Source organism: Monodon monoceros, unplaced genomic scaffold (genome assembly GCF_005190385.1).
Source record: "Monodon monoceros isolate NGI ecotype Baffin Bay Population unplaced genomic scaffold, NGI_Narwhal_1 Super_Scaffold_2, whole genome shotgun sequence".
NCBI lineage: Eukaryota > Metazoa > Chordata > Mammalia > Artiodactyla > Monodontidae > Monodon > Monodon monoceros.
In genome coordinates, this window is record NW_021703776.1 from 65,373,094 (window position 1) to 65,387,536 (window position 14,443).

The 14,443-nt window shown below is 39.8% G+C and overlaps 1 protein-coding gene and 1 non-coding gene across 3 annotated transcripts in view; both read left to right on the plus strand.

Annotated features, from left to right (window-relative positions):
* DNAJB9 (DnaJ heat shock protein family (Hsp40) member B9) overlaps positions 1-14,443 on the plus strand; it is a 244,903-nt gene that overhangs the window by 94,341 nt on the left and 136,119 nt on the right. The window lies entirely within an intron of this gene.
* On the plus strand, positions 419-548 carry LOC114902135. Its single transcript, XR_003795369.1, has one exon. It is a non-coding gene; the product is annotated as a small nucleolar RNA SNORA20 (small nucleolar RNA).

The following is a 14,443-nucleotide window of genomic DNA, read 5'->3' on the forward strand; positions in this document are numbered from 1 at the left end:
ACCTGCTTCTTTTTCTATTCCCTCTTTTAGCCAATGGCATCATTTCTTGTCTAGGAGCTGAAGCCAGGAAACAAAGAGTTATCCTTGCCTTCAATCCTTTACCTCAAACTCATTTGATTACCAAATTATGTCAATGCACCTATTCAAACTTCATCCACACTCAAGCCCTTTATTACTACAGGGACCTTGAACCCTCTTCTTGCCCTTACTTGTACCTTGTTCTTTCCACTTTGTCCAGAACGGTATCTTACAAATGAAAATCTGATCCCATACCTCCTCAGATTAAAAAGTTCTGTATTTTTCATAGCTTTCAATGTTATATATAGTATGACACGCAAGATCCTTCATGACCTGGCCCTTGCTTGCCTCACTGTGCTGACCTATTGCTTCTCTTTGCCACATAGAAAATGTTGTTCTCTTTCCCATTTATTTGCTGCTATAATCTTTCAGTGATACGAGCAGTTATACACATGGGATAAAATAATGTTGGGCCACTGTGAATTGAGCTGAAGTAACCATTTCATCTCTTCTCCATGGTCTAGACATTGCTTCCGTGTCTAAATGTCCTGTGTAAGCAGGATTTAATCGAGGCACTTAGAGTGAATTTCTACGTGGACTTATTAAAGCATTGATTTAAGAATTTCAGTATTTTTTAAGTAGCACTAAGGCTCATACCTCTGCCTCAGTCATCTTACGTGGGGCAAATGATTTCATGTGTGACCAGATGGCGTACTCTTTACATGATGCTCTTCGTGTGGTGAAGAGTTTTGGAGTCAAAATCTGTGATTCCGGGTGGAGGCGCTGTAGAAGCAGCCCTTTCCATATACCTTGAAAACCACGCAACCAGTGTGGGCTCCCGGGAACAGCTTGCTATTGTGGAATTTACAAGATCTCTTCCTGTTATTCCTAAGACTCTGGCAGTTAATGCTGCCCAAGACTCCACAGATCTGGTTGCAAAATTAAGAACTTTTCATCATGAGGCTCAGGTTAACCCAGAACACAAAAATCTAAAAAAGATTGGTCTTGACCTGGTCAATGGTAAACCCTGAGACAACAAACAGGCAGGGATGTTTGAACCAACCATAGTTAAAGTTAAGAGTTTGAAATTTGCAACTGAAGCTGCAATTACCGTTCTTCGAATTGATGATCTTATTAAATTACCCCCAGAATGCAAAGACGATAAGCATGGAGGTTATGAAGATGCTGTTCACTCTGGAGCCCTTGATGACCTGATTTCTTTTATTTACAACAATCTTAGATGCAATTTTCTTGTACCTCGAGTATTACACATTAAAGTGCAAATTAAGCTGTCAAAAAACAAAAAGAAAAGAAAATGTTCTTATTTTGAGTTGGGGACACAAAGGAGGAAACCTCATTATACGTGCAGCAGAGAGGGATTAGTATCTAAATACCTGTTTTAGTCAAGATCCTAGCACATAGTAGGTACTAAATACATGTTAATATTTGTATGAATAAAATCTGGGCTCTATATGAATGGGAGTGCTTTGTTGCTCACGGACTGTAAAACTGTCCTCAATGTGTTGATTGGAATCAGTATGTTCCACAGTATAATTAAAATGTGAGAAATGTTTCTTGCACATCAGTAATATAAACACTTTCAAATAATGTCTGAGGAAATGCAAGCTCAAATTTACAAATAGCCTTTTACATAAACAACACTCAGAGGTGCACTTTCCCCTTAATTCATGTATATAACTTCCATTAATGTTCCTTGCCTCGGTATTTAGCTTTTATTTTTATGTCTGTAGTATAAATCTGAGTCTTGACACTTTAATGGAAAGATCTTGGTTTGTGATGACATCATATCAAATGTAAAATAGAGATGGTTGCATTGTTTGGAAAACTTTCATCTGAGAATGTTTGTCTGTAATCCTGAAAAAAATTATTTTAAGCCAGTGACACTGATTCTCAAGGGAGCCTCTTCCAGTTCATAGGTTCTACATGCTACCTTCACCCCTCCAAACTATATCCCCGCATGATTTATTGTGGGCAGCTATAGAGAAAATGGCTTGATATGGCCCAGTCCCAGTTAAAAGGCAAAGGGCTCAGGCTGGAGTGAAATGCAATAACTCATTATGGCTTCTATAGGAAGGGGCTGATATGTTGCAGGGATGGGGATGAGAAGAAACAGGTCATGGGAAGGGACCAGATGTAGCTCATTCTGTTGTTGTTATTATTATTACTATTATTATTATTAGTGTAGTGTTTGGCGTATAGTAGGTATTCAAGAAACCACTCTGGTGAGACTTTGTTCCACATCCTATAATGTAAACTTTTTTTTTTTTTTTTTTGCGGTACGCGGGCCTCTCACTGTGTGGCCTCTCCCGTTGCGGAGCACAGGCTCCGGACGCACAGGCTCAGCGGCCATGGCTCACGGGCCCAGCCGCTCCGCGGCATGTGGGATCTTCCCGGACTGGGGCACGAACCCGTGTCCCCTGCATCGGCAGGCGGACTCTCAACCACTGCGCCACCAGGGAAGCCCTAATGTAAACTTTTTCATACCAACGTCGGGGCAAGTTAGAGGTTTGAATGTACCAGAGTTTCCTAGGTTTTCTTATGTTGTTCTGAGATCCTGAAAAATTGGAGGTAGGCATAAATCTTTGATTCTCCTCACAATTCTCTTTTAGGCATTCCTGACAGAGGGCGTGGCCATTGGATCCTGCTTGTTATAAATGGAAGTCTGAAACCCAGCAGTCTCCCTAAGTTATCTTCACTCACTTCCCACCCCACCTACCCATAGTAGAGCAACTGCCCCGATGAATGATGTGAGGCTTTGACCTTCATGCTGAATTGTGACCATGACTTTTTAATCTAGTACTTTGTTCACTGGATCAGACATAGGCTGAGAGTTTTTATCCCAGGGCAATACCACTTCTCCAAACGTGAATCTCAATGGCTACTTCAAGGATCATAGAATACTGAGCTGGAATCTAGGTCATTGTCCTTTTATTAGGGAGGAAGAAACAGGCTCACAGACATGAAGTTCCTTGCTCAAGATGGGTTTAGTGACAGAGCGAGGCTGGGAGCTCAGTTACCTGATTTCCAGCACAGACATTTCCTCCCTCACTCCATTCCCTGTTTCTCTCATTCTCTCTCTTTCTTCCATTCCTTCTTCCTTTCTCCCTTCTATTTTATTTCTGTCATATGAGAACACTTTCACAGCATAGAAGACATAATAATTTGATATGTTACACAATTATTTGGTATAATTTTTATATCATAAAAGTCCTAACAAACAATTCTTAAATGACCACAAGGTATTATTCAAAGGCACAAAAAGATGGAGTTTACTTTTTGGGGGTTTTATTCACTGTTAACTTTCTCTAAATCAGAGAATTGAGTCCTGACTGTTTTGCTTTCAGACTGCTCAGCCACTGATGTTGTTTTGTCTTCCTTTGTGGCTCATTTTTTGTAGCTGATGCTCTTGTAAGGGCAACTCATTGTCTTGTTCTTAGTTCAACCCGCTCTCTCGTGTCATTTAATATCACCGTGACACTTCTCTCGGTTGAAAATTATACATTAGCTGCATAATTATTTTTATTTTTATTTTAAAAATATTTCAAGCATACAAGAGTTAATAACAGAAACCCATATTTTCCACTATCCAGATTTAGTACATATTAACATTTTGCCATAACTTTTTCAGATAGTTTTAATGAAATATAACATTTCAGATCCATTGGAAACCCCCTTAACCCCCAAATCTCCCCAGGGATAAGCATTGTTAATGTGTGCCCCCTTCTTTATATTATGTCTCCAAAAACAATGTGTTTTAAATAATTTACATAAATGGAATCATTGTGTATGTTCTTTTTTGCAACTTTCCTTATTTACTCAAAACTACTTTCTTTAGATATATTCATACTGATACAGTAATTCATTTTCATTGATCCTGGTATGTATGATATTATTTTATGAAAAACATCATAATTTATCTATCTCTTCCACTATTGATAGACATTACAGTTGCATTTAATTTTTTCTGTTATAAACAATGCTGCAGTGAACATCTTTGTCTATATTTTTTAGTGGATTTATGTGAGAGATGCTGTAGGGTACCCACCTAAGAGTGAAATTTGAGGTTTGTAACTTATATTTAATTTTGCTAAATGTGCTAATTATTCCCCAAAGTGGCTTTCCAGCTGACACTCTTCCCAGCAGTGCATGAGAGTTCACATTTCCTTATGTCCTCTGTTGCAGTAACTTGAGTACTGTTCACCAGTGACTTCCAGCTCTCTGCCTTCTAGGCATGTGGAGGCCTTGCACTCTCCCATTCCCTTTGAAGTTAGGCATAGCCATGAGATCATTTTAGACAATGAAATGTGAGCAGAGTCTTAAGGGCGAGTGAGGCATTCATCACATTGTCTAGACTTTGCCTCAGTGAACTTTAATGATCTCTATGGTGAATTCTTCATTGTATTGGGTTGCAGTGAGGATAACATGGAGTATAAAGCCTCAAGCTGACTGGACAGTAAACATTAACTATGAGTTATAAATAAGTCATTGATGTGTTATATTAGAGCTTGGAAAACTATCCTGTTGGCCAAATCTGACCCACTGCCTGTTTCCATAAAGCTTTATTGGAACACAGCCATGCCAGTTTTTGTATGTCTTGTCTAGGCAGAGTTGAGTCGTTGAGACAGAAACCAGGTGGTGTACAAAGTTGAAGATATTTATTATTTGGCCCTTTGTAGAAAAAGTTTGCTGACCCCCGTTTTAAGCCACTGATCTTTTGGGATTGTTTGTTACTGTTGTAGATCATAGCACATTTTGACTGATATGCTCACCACCATGTGGTATTATCTGACTATAAGCTTCTTACCAATCTGATGGGTGTCTTGAAATATTTTTTATCAGGTAAGTAAATAATTCCTTTTTTTAAAAAAATAAATTTATTTATTTATTTTTGGCTGCATTGGGTCTTCTTGCTGCACACGGGCTTTCTTTAGTTGTGGCGAGCGGGGGCTACTCTTTGTTGTGGTGTGCGGGCTTCTCCTTGCAGTGGCTTCTCTTGTTGCAGAGCATGGGCTCTAGGCGCGTGGGCTTCAGCAGTTGTGGCATGAGGGCTCAGTAGTTGTGGCTTGTGGGCTCTAGAACGCAGGCTCAGTAGTTGTGGTGAGCTTAGTTGTTCCGTGACCCTGGTCTTCCCGGACCAGGGCTCGAACCTGTGTCCCCTGTGTTGGCAGGAGGACTCCCAACCACTGAACCACCAGGGAAGTCCCAATAATTCCTTTTTGAAAGCCACAGACATATCTTGATGACCCTAATGGCTCTTTATTTTTAAAGTTTTTAAAAATCAACTTTATTGAAGTATAATTACATACAATGAAATTCACCCATAAAATTCCATAATTTTTATTAAATATACAGAGTGTGCAATCATCACTATAACCCAGTTTTAGAGCAATTTCATTATCCCAAAAAGTTCCCTTGGGCCCTTTTTCAGTCAATCCTCACTCCCATCCCTAGCCCCAGACAACCACTAATCTGCCTCCTGTCTGTATGAATTTTTCATTTCTGGACATTTCATACTTTTGGAATCATGTAAGTCTAAATGGAATCATGTAATCTTTTGCATTTGTCTTCCTTCCCTTAGCATAATATTTTTGAGATTCATCCTTGTTTTAGCACAAATCAATAGTTTGTTCCTCTTTATTGCTGAAATCCCACATTTTATTTATCCATCCACAAGCTGATGGAAATTTGTTTTGTTTCTACTTTGGCTATTATCAATGCTGCTATAAACACTTGCATACAAGTCTTTATATAGACATATGTTTTAAATGGGTAAATTTCTGGGAGTGGTCCTGTTGCATAAAATGGTTAGGTTTATGTTTCACTCTTAAAAGAAACTGCCACACTGTTTTCCATTTTACCATTTTACCTTTCCACCAGCAATGTATGAGAGAGTTCCAGTTTTTCCACAGCCTCACCAACATTTGATGTTGTGTCTTTTTGATTATTGCCATCTCGCAGGTACACAGTAATATTTCATTGTGATTTTAATTTTCATTTCACTAGATACTAATGATGTTGAGCAATTTTTCATGTGATTATTAAACATTCACGTATCTTGTTTTTTGGTTTTTTTTTGCGGTATGCGGGCCTCTCACTGTCGCGGCCTCTCCCGCCGCGGAGCACAGGCTCCGGACGCACAGGCTCAGCGGCCATGGCCCACGGGCCCAGCTGCTCCGCGGCACGTGGGATCCTCCCGGACCGGGGCACGAACCCGCGTCCCCCGCATCGGCAGGCGGACTCTCAACCACTGCGCCACCAGGGAAGCCCTCACGTATCTTGTTTATGAATTTATTCAAATATTTTGCCCATTTTAAAATTGGGTTGTGTTTTCTTCTTATTATTTAATTGAAAGAGTTCTTTATATGTATTCTGGATATAAGTCATTTGTTAGATATATGATTTCAAATAATTTCTCCCAGCCTGTGGTATGTCTCTTCATTTTCTTAACAATGTCTTTTGAAATGCGAAAGACTAATTTTGAATAAGTCCAGTTTATCATTTTTCTCTTTTATAGATTATGTTTTTGGCGTTGCTTCTCAGAACTCTTGGTCAACTGAAGACCATGACAAATATCGTCTATGTTTTCTTTTAGAAATTGTAAAGTTTTAGCTTTTCCATTTAGATCTATGATCCATTTGGAGTTGATTTTTGTGTATGGTAACCCTAGTGGCTCTTAATTCATACCTTTTGGGGTGACTGGTGGAGGGGAAGGGAGTATCAGGGCTGAAAAACTGGTGCCTTAGAGTTTGGTTAAAAAGAAAAAAAAGGGAGGCACAGTCAGAAGCCAGAGAACCTATTTTCCAACTTTCCAAATATGAAAATATGAAACTTTTAAAGTATAAGAATATGTTACTTCTGTGAAAAATACATTTGAAAATGTTATCAATGTTTATATTGCAAGCAAGTAATGAGAGCTTACTCCTCTTATGTGCATAAAGTTGTGGATGTTTGAAAAGAAACTAACTGAAGCTTATGCAACCTTATCTATATTTTCCTTCCGGTTTTATAGACTTCAAGAGAGTTGGGCAAGTCCAGAGAGACTTAACTTTTCTTCAAAAGTTTCAGGGCATAACTCAACTCAGCAAGGAACACTTTCATAATTCTTTCATAAAATGAGGGGAACACGGATGTCTTTGAGTAGGACCAACACGGCTCTCTGTAGAGATTTAGTTGTACACGTGGAGGGAGATAAGCTTGTTTTTCTTTCTAGCTGCTGCAACTTGGGAGCAGAGTGGGAAGTTACACTGTGCTTACTTAGCTGCAGAATTATGCAGCTATGAATCAGTATTTCCCCCGAGGTCCCCCAACCTAAAGGAGCAGGCATCAGAGTAACAGTAACAGTAGCAACATCAAAAAAGATCCTCCTAATCTCCACCCACCAGGAAAATGCTCTATCCCCCACTCCCCCCATGTTGCTTCCCTTTTGGGCAGAGTCCCAGGTGCTGGCCCCATCCTCCATGTTATGGCTCTTGACTGTGTTCGATGTTCCTCTGCTAGCCAGGGCTGGTGGATTTCATGGTCAAGTACTGTCTTGCAGGCTCTTACACCCTCTCACCACAGGCCTCTCTCCCAATCACCATATACCCACAGGCCTTGGAGTCAAACAGACTTGGTTTGAATCCTGGCTTTGCTAATGGCTCCATGACCATGGACAAATCATTTGCCCTCTTTGAGTTTCCGTTTCCTTTTCTGTAAATATGAGACAGTAACACCCAACTTTCAGGATTTCTATGTGAATTAGAGACAATAGGAAACACCTAGCATGGTGCCTAGCTTGGTATAACACTTTTCAGCATCACTCATATTATTGAGTGTATACCATAAATGGTAGCTCCCCAAAATCCAAAACAAAACAAAAAGACTAGTGGCAGTAGTACAAGTAGGTTTTCTCTTTCTTCCCCTTTTCCCTCTCCTCTTCTTTCTTCCTCCCCCTCCCCCTTACCTGTGACAGATGAGATCAATGTTGCAGAAGTTTTGATGAGCTATGTGCTCTGAGCCTGAGCCAGAGCCACAGTCATTGTCACAAAAAACCTCTCCTTGCTGGCTAGTCATTATTGTCACCATTTCTACCATCTCCCTGTGACCCTAGACAGGGGCTTTACCCATTGGAACTAGCAATGCCTTTCATTTCAGGGTAGCATGGGCTGAAATGTTGCTAGCGTTGTAAGGGATAAGCCTTTCAGAGCATAATTTGGGAGCATCCGATGCATCAGCCTCTCAGCACCTCATTCAAAATATACTCTGACTCCCTTAACATAGCCTCTTTGCTACTGCTGCAAACCCCAATTCAAGCCACCATCATGTCTCTCCTGGACAGGAGTCTCCTTATTGCTGTTTCTGCTACCGCTTTTGAACGCTATAATGTATACTACATTTTGCAGCCAGAGAGATCTTTTTTTAAAATTTATTTTATTTTTTATTTTTGGCTGCATTGGGTCTTCGTTGCCGCACACGGGATTTCTCTAGTTGTGGCAAACGGGGGCTACTCTTCGTTGTGGTGTGTGGTCTTCTCATTGCAGTGGCTTGTCTTGTTGCAGAGTACAGGCTCTAGGCATGCAGGCTTCAGTAGTTGTGGCATGTGGGCTCAGTAGTTGTGGCTTGTGGGCTCTAGAGAGCATTCTCGGTAGTTGTGGTGCGTGGGCTTAGTTGCTCCGCGGCACGTGGGATCTTCCCGGGCCGGGGCTCGAACCTGTGTCCCCTGCATTGGCAGGCGGATTCCCAACCACTGTGCCACCAGGGAAGCCCAGCCAGAGAGATCTTAAAACATAAATCACTCCATGCATTATACTACATAAAATCCTCTGCTTCCCATTGCTCTTAGCATAAAATCCAAACACTGCATCATGCTTTTACAAAATCCTATATATATGGGCCCCACTAATGTTTCTGCCATCATCCACTACTTACATTTGCTGTGCTCTAGCCACACTGAATGTCTTTCTGTTCTTTAACCTAACCAAGTTAATACATTCCTCAGGATCTTTACACGTGCCATTTCCTTTGCCTGGAATCCTCTTACCCCATATCCTCTCATGACCATCTTTTCTTCCTTCATTTAGATTAAGCTCAAATGCCATGTCTACAGGGAGGCCTTTCCTGAATACCTGACCTAAAGTGGTGTCTCCATTCCCCTAGTCTTTTGCTATTGCACTATCAGTGTTTTAGTTATGCATTTATGTGTGTATTTATTTTTTATTTGTTTGGTGTCTGTCTCCCCCAACTAGTATGTTAGTTCCAAGAGAAAGAGACATTCCCTGTCTTGTTCACCCCTTTATCCTCAGGATATAGAGCACTGCCTAGCACACAAAAGACTCAATAAATATTTGTTTGTTAAGCCGAATAAACAGATATCCATCCAGAAACTACTTCTCCCCTTCAGAAAGCACTTCTGGCCACTTCCACCTGCTCAGATGTTTTGCTCCATAATTTCTCACACTTGCCTCTGAGGAACATCCCATCACCATCCCCTGGAGAGGAGTTCCTGGTGGCAAGTGTGTCTGGCCTCTTGTTCTTTCAGGATTTGAGGTAGGATTTGAGCCTGGGTGCCTCCTGTCCATAGTCTGAGTTCTTGTAAATGGTGACAGTCTGGTGTTTGAAGAGTGTTGGTGTCAAAGACAGGTTTGAAGAGCTGTGGAAATCAGTTGGGTTAGTCAAGAACACATATCTAAAACATGCAGCAAAACTGGGCATTGGGATTTTGGCTGGTGGGAAGCAAAGCTCAAGAAACCAATAGAGTGGGGTGGCCCAGGGAGAGTGGTCTAGATGAATTCTAGATTTGGAGTATGGATTCCTGAGGCCATTTCCTATGGAGGCAGAGCCTGTATTTAATGTGGCTGATCTAGGTTTGTTTAAGGAATTGTAATGCTGTTTATAGAGTTCAAGACTCCCTTGGGACCTGCCTCAGCCATGTTTTTCATGCTCCCTCTGCATCTTCCTCTCTGAGGAAGACTGCTATACTCCTTTCCACAGTTATACCTTTACATTTCTTTAAAGTATTCTCCAAATTTTCTGTCCCTGGAACAATGGAGAAATGTGACATTTTGTAATCAGGTTTTCAAGAGTGAGCCTTGGACTCAGTTTTCAGGCACACAGTCTTTTGGACTAAACATTGCTTGCTTGTGAGATATCTTTGCCTGCCATCTATAGGACATAATTGTTTGTGGCAATACACAGAGATGTCCCTTAAGGAAATCCAGTACATATAAAGCTGAACTCTAATATATACACTAGAGGTGATTATGTTACAGAACAATAAATAGTGGATACCATTAATGATTCAAAATAATATTTAATTTAAAGCAATAGATCATCATACAAATTTATGGCATAAAATAAAGAACATGTATACAAAAAAGCCATCACGCCTCCTGAAGTAGAGTATTCATAGGCTTTTTTCAACCTCGCCGTATATAGAGAGTGTAAATTTTGGTTGGAGTCATTGTTTGGCAAAGCCGTTGTTTGCTCAAGGCAGCAGTAGAGACATAAGTTTCCCCCAATTCTCACATAGAAAAGTATCACCCAGAAGTCACAACTCTCAAAAACTACCTTCTGTGCACCAGGCATTATCATTTGTGCTCGCAATAACCACAGTAGGTGCTATTTTTGCCTGTGTTTTACTGATGGGGAAATGGACAGAACAGCTGACTTCTTACAAATGTGGCTGAAGCTTCATAAATCAAGTCTTGCTTTTTGAATAATGGTCGTACCTCTTGTTTCAAATCAACAGCGCAGCAGGTTTTTAACTTCACCAACTTTCTCGGGGAGAAGGAAGCTGAACAATAATTTGTCTGTAAAAGTATGAGCAAGAAATGTTACCCTAGAGTTGTGCAGAAGTAGTAAGATGCAAGAACATTGATTTTTTTGTTGTTTTGTTTTTGACATGTTGGGAAAGGCTATAGACAATTGTGGGTGTGAAAGAAGTTGACTAAGATGTATAAATTTGCTCTGATGTTCTGGCCTCAGAAACATGTTGTACTTCATTTTAACATCTCTCTCTCTCTCCTATTTTATAATGACTTTGTTTTCTTGACTATAACATGGCTGGAATTCTCCAGGCATGACTATATTAGAATTGGATTAGTAAAAAAAAAAAAAACACGAAGAAAAAAGACTAAAACAGAATATCATTAGTTATTGTTAATATTCTAATAGTTATCCATTCAGATAAAAATTCATATAGGATTTGAAAATAACTATGGATGAGAAAGATTGCTTTATAATGAAGGAAATATCCACTTAAACTTCCCAAACTTCCTAAATAATTGATAGAAATTTAACCGTCTACTTTCCCTGAAGTAATAGCTTGAGAAAGTGTTTCAATAGATACATCTGATTTTATCTTACACAATTCTTTAAAAAATGGTGAAGAATTCTGGAAACCTTCTGGAACCACTAGTGTTTATTATACTGATATGTAGTTAAAAATTTAGAGAAAAAATTGATCTCTTCTTTGGGGAATCCATATAATCTGAGGAGATAGAAATAGCAGGTGTTGGAAAAAGAGGGGGTAGTTTTAAGATGACTTATTTTTTATCTACTGCCCATTAGAATTACCTGGGAAGTTAAAAAATCTCCATGTCAAGCCCACACCTCACACCAGTTAAATCAGAACCTAAATTGATGGAAACCAAGGTCATTCCAATGTGCAGCCAAAGCTGAGAACCACTGCTTAGAGAGCCTCTGTTAAACAGCCCACTGGAATTCTCCCTTCCTTGAATTCCTTCTGCATTTAACCTATTTTCACATGCCTTTGTATATTTTGTTTTTCTAATTTGAAAAATATACTGCCTGTAGTCATTAAGTGTGTCTTAAATGAATTTTATGTGTAATTAGTTAAACCACCTCTGATATACATAAATACTTTGGATAATTACTGGGCTTGTAGTCTATCATACTTAATAATGAACCACACTTCTCCTTCTAGATTGCTTAAACATATTTCAAAGTTGTTAGGATACAATCCACATTCCTTATAATTTGGTAACCCTAATCTGTCATCTTTGGCACAGAGTGTATGGGAGAATGTGAATCTGTGTGTGTGTGTGTAAACAAATATACACATAAATAGAATTCTGCTGAAATTCCAAAGCAGCATATTAAATAGTAGAGGGAAAGTTGGTTTAATTATCTTGTATTACTGACAGCCACTTTTCACGATCTTATTTTTTTCGCACTCAGTACAATCAGAAGCTTATGTTTTTATTAAAATTTATTAATATGCATCATCAGTATATCATTTAGTTCCTAGGATAATCTCAGACGAGCTAAGCTGGTGATTTAACTATATGATAATATGCTATTATATCCCACATTTGAAAACGAAGATTATGACATTCGTAGTTCATATGTGGACCAAATAAAACTGTAGACTTTTTTTTTTTTTTTTTTTGCGGTACACGGGCCTCTCACTGTTGTGGCCCCTCCCGCTGCGGAGCACAGGCTCCTGACGCGCAAGCTCAGCGGCCATGGCTCACGGGCCCAGCCGCTCCGCGGCATGTGGGATCCTCCCGGATTGGGGCACGAACCCGCGTCCCCTGCATCGGCAGGCGGACTCTCAACCACTACGCCACCAGGGAAGCCCAAAACTGTAGACTTTTAATGAAAATATCTGTCTGTAGATTTCAGCTGAGCTAAAATGAGTTTAAATGGTGATGTGACCTACCTGTGTCTTGATTAGTGTAAAAGGAAAAGTTTGACAAACCTTTTTGGAAGAATTTCCCACTTTCACGTTTTGCTCTGAATACAAAATCAAGCTTTTAAGGGTATGACTACAAGGACATTTAAAAATCTTAACAATTAACCAGGGCATTGAGTGAGTACATGCAGCTCAACCTAGTGGGGTTTTTCCCCCTTTGTTTTCTTTTTTTAAAAATAAATTTATTTATTTATTTTTGGCTGCGTTGGGTCTTCGTTGCTGCACGCGGGTTTTCTCTAGTTGCAGCGAGCAGGGGTTACTCTTTGTTGTGGTGGCTTTTCTTGTTGAGGAGCACGGGCTGTAGGCGCACGGGCTTCAGTAGTTGTGGCTCGCGGGCTCTAGAGCACAGGCTCAGTAGTTGTGGCGCACAGGCTTAGTTGCTCCGTGGTGTGTGGGATCTTCCCGGACCAGGGCTTGAACCCGTGTCCCCTGCATTGGCAGGCGGATTCTTAACCACTGCGCCACCAGGGAAGCCCTCCCCCTTTCTTTTCTTTTCTTTTTTTTTTTCTTCTTTACCATGATTCATGGTGAATCATAGTTGTTTAAAAAACTATAGGATTAACTATTTATGATTTGTATTACTTATACAATATTAATTGTTATTAATTGAGATATTAATCATTTTTCTGAGATGGAAGATTCTACTGCTTTTTTCCTTGTAAACTTTTGTCTGGGAAGCTGGCACTGATTCTCATTCTCCTATCTACTGTGAGCTACTTAGTAGCTGTAAAATAATGTCAGAGCCTGCTTTTAAGGAAAACATCCTTTCAGAATGAAGGGGTTAAAGAACTTTGAATTGCTCACATGTGACTGTGACAAATCGCTTTAACCTTTAGCTGCTCTGTGTTACTTCTGACTCACTAAAGAATAGCCAAACCCAGGTTGCTTTCAGAAAGGACTCCATTTTATTCCTGAAGGAAGTGATTATGTGTGAAATGCTTTTAAACTTAACAATTATGAATATTATCATCTGATGTCAGGCAGTACCTACTGCATCTGGATTCCCTTTGTGATAAAGTTTGACATTTCGTGCTAGAACTGAATATATACCTTTTCTTAAAATCAAGTCCTCAGGAATCACTTCCCTGGCTCATTCCAAGAGGAGGCACCTTGAGGAACAGTGTGTTCTTTCCCATTTGTATACCTCATGCAACAGCACTCTTGTTGATCAGAGGTAATTTGACAAATGGAATTTAAAAGAGGATTATTAAAACAGCTAGCAAAAATGCAGCACCAGAAGCTCTGGAAACCTACAGACATGACTTCTTAAATGCATTATTTAGTAATTTATATTTGATATTTTAGACTCTGAGCAGCTCCTGAGTGAGAAGAGAATTGGAATAGAGATAGTATGTTGCCTAAGGTTTCGCTTAGCTAGATGCATCTAGATAGCCACGTTAGAGTCAATTCTAGGGGTTTCATGGCAATGAGGAACTCTGAGCAGTAGAGACGCTGTATGCTAATAGTGATTGCATCATCATCCTTTCCATGTGTTGAGGTCAGTTTGATTTAAAGATATAAGTGGGGTTTTTTTGTTTATTTTTGTTGTTGTTGTTGTTATTTGTCTGGATTATTCTGGTTGCAGTAAAGAAAGACCCTTCTCAAGTGTGCTGAAGAAAGGAGACCCTCCTCTAAGAAGAGGAGTAACAAGCGGTCTGAGTTTCACTGGTGTGGTTGTTCTGGATTCAAGGCTGCCCATGAACCTTAATG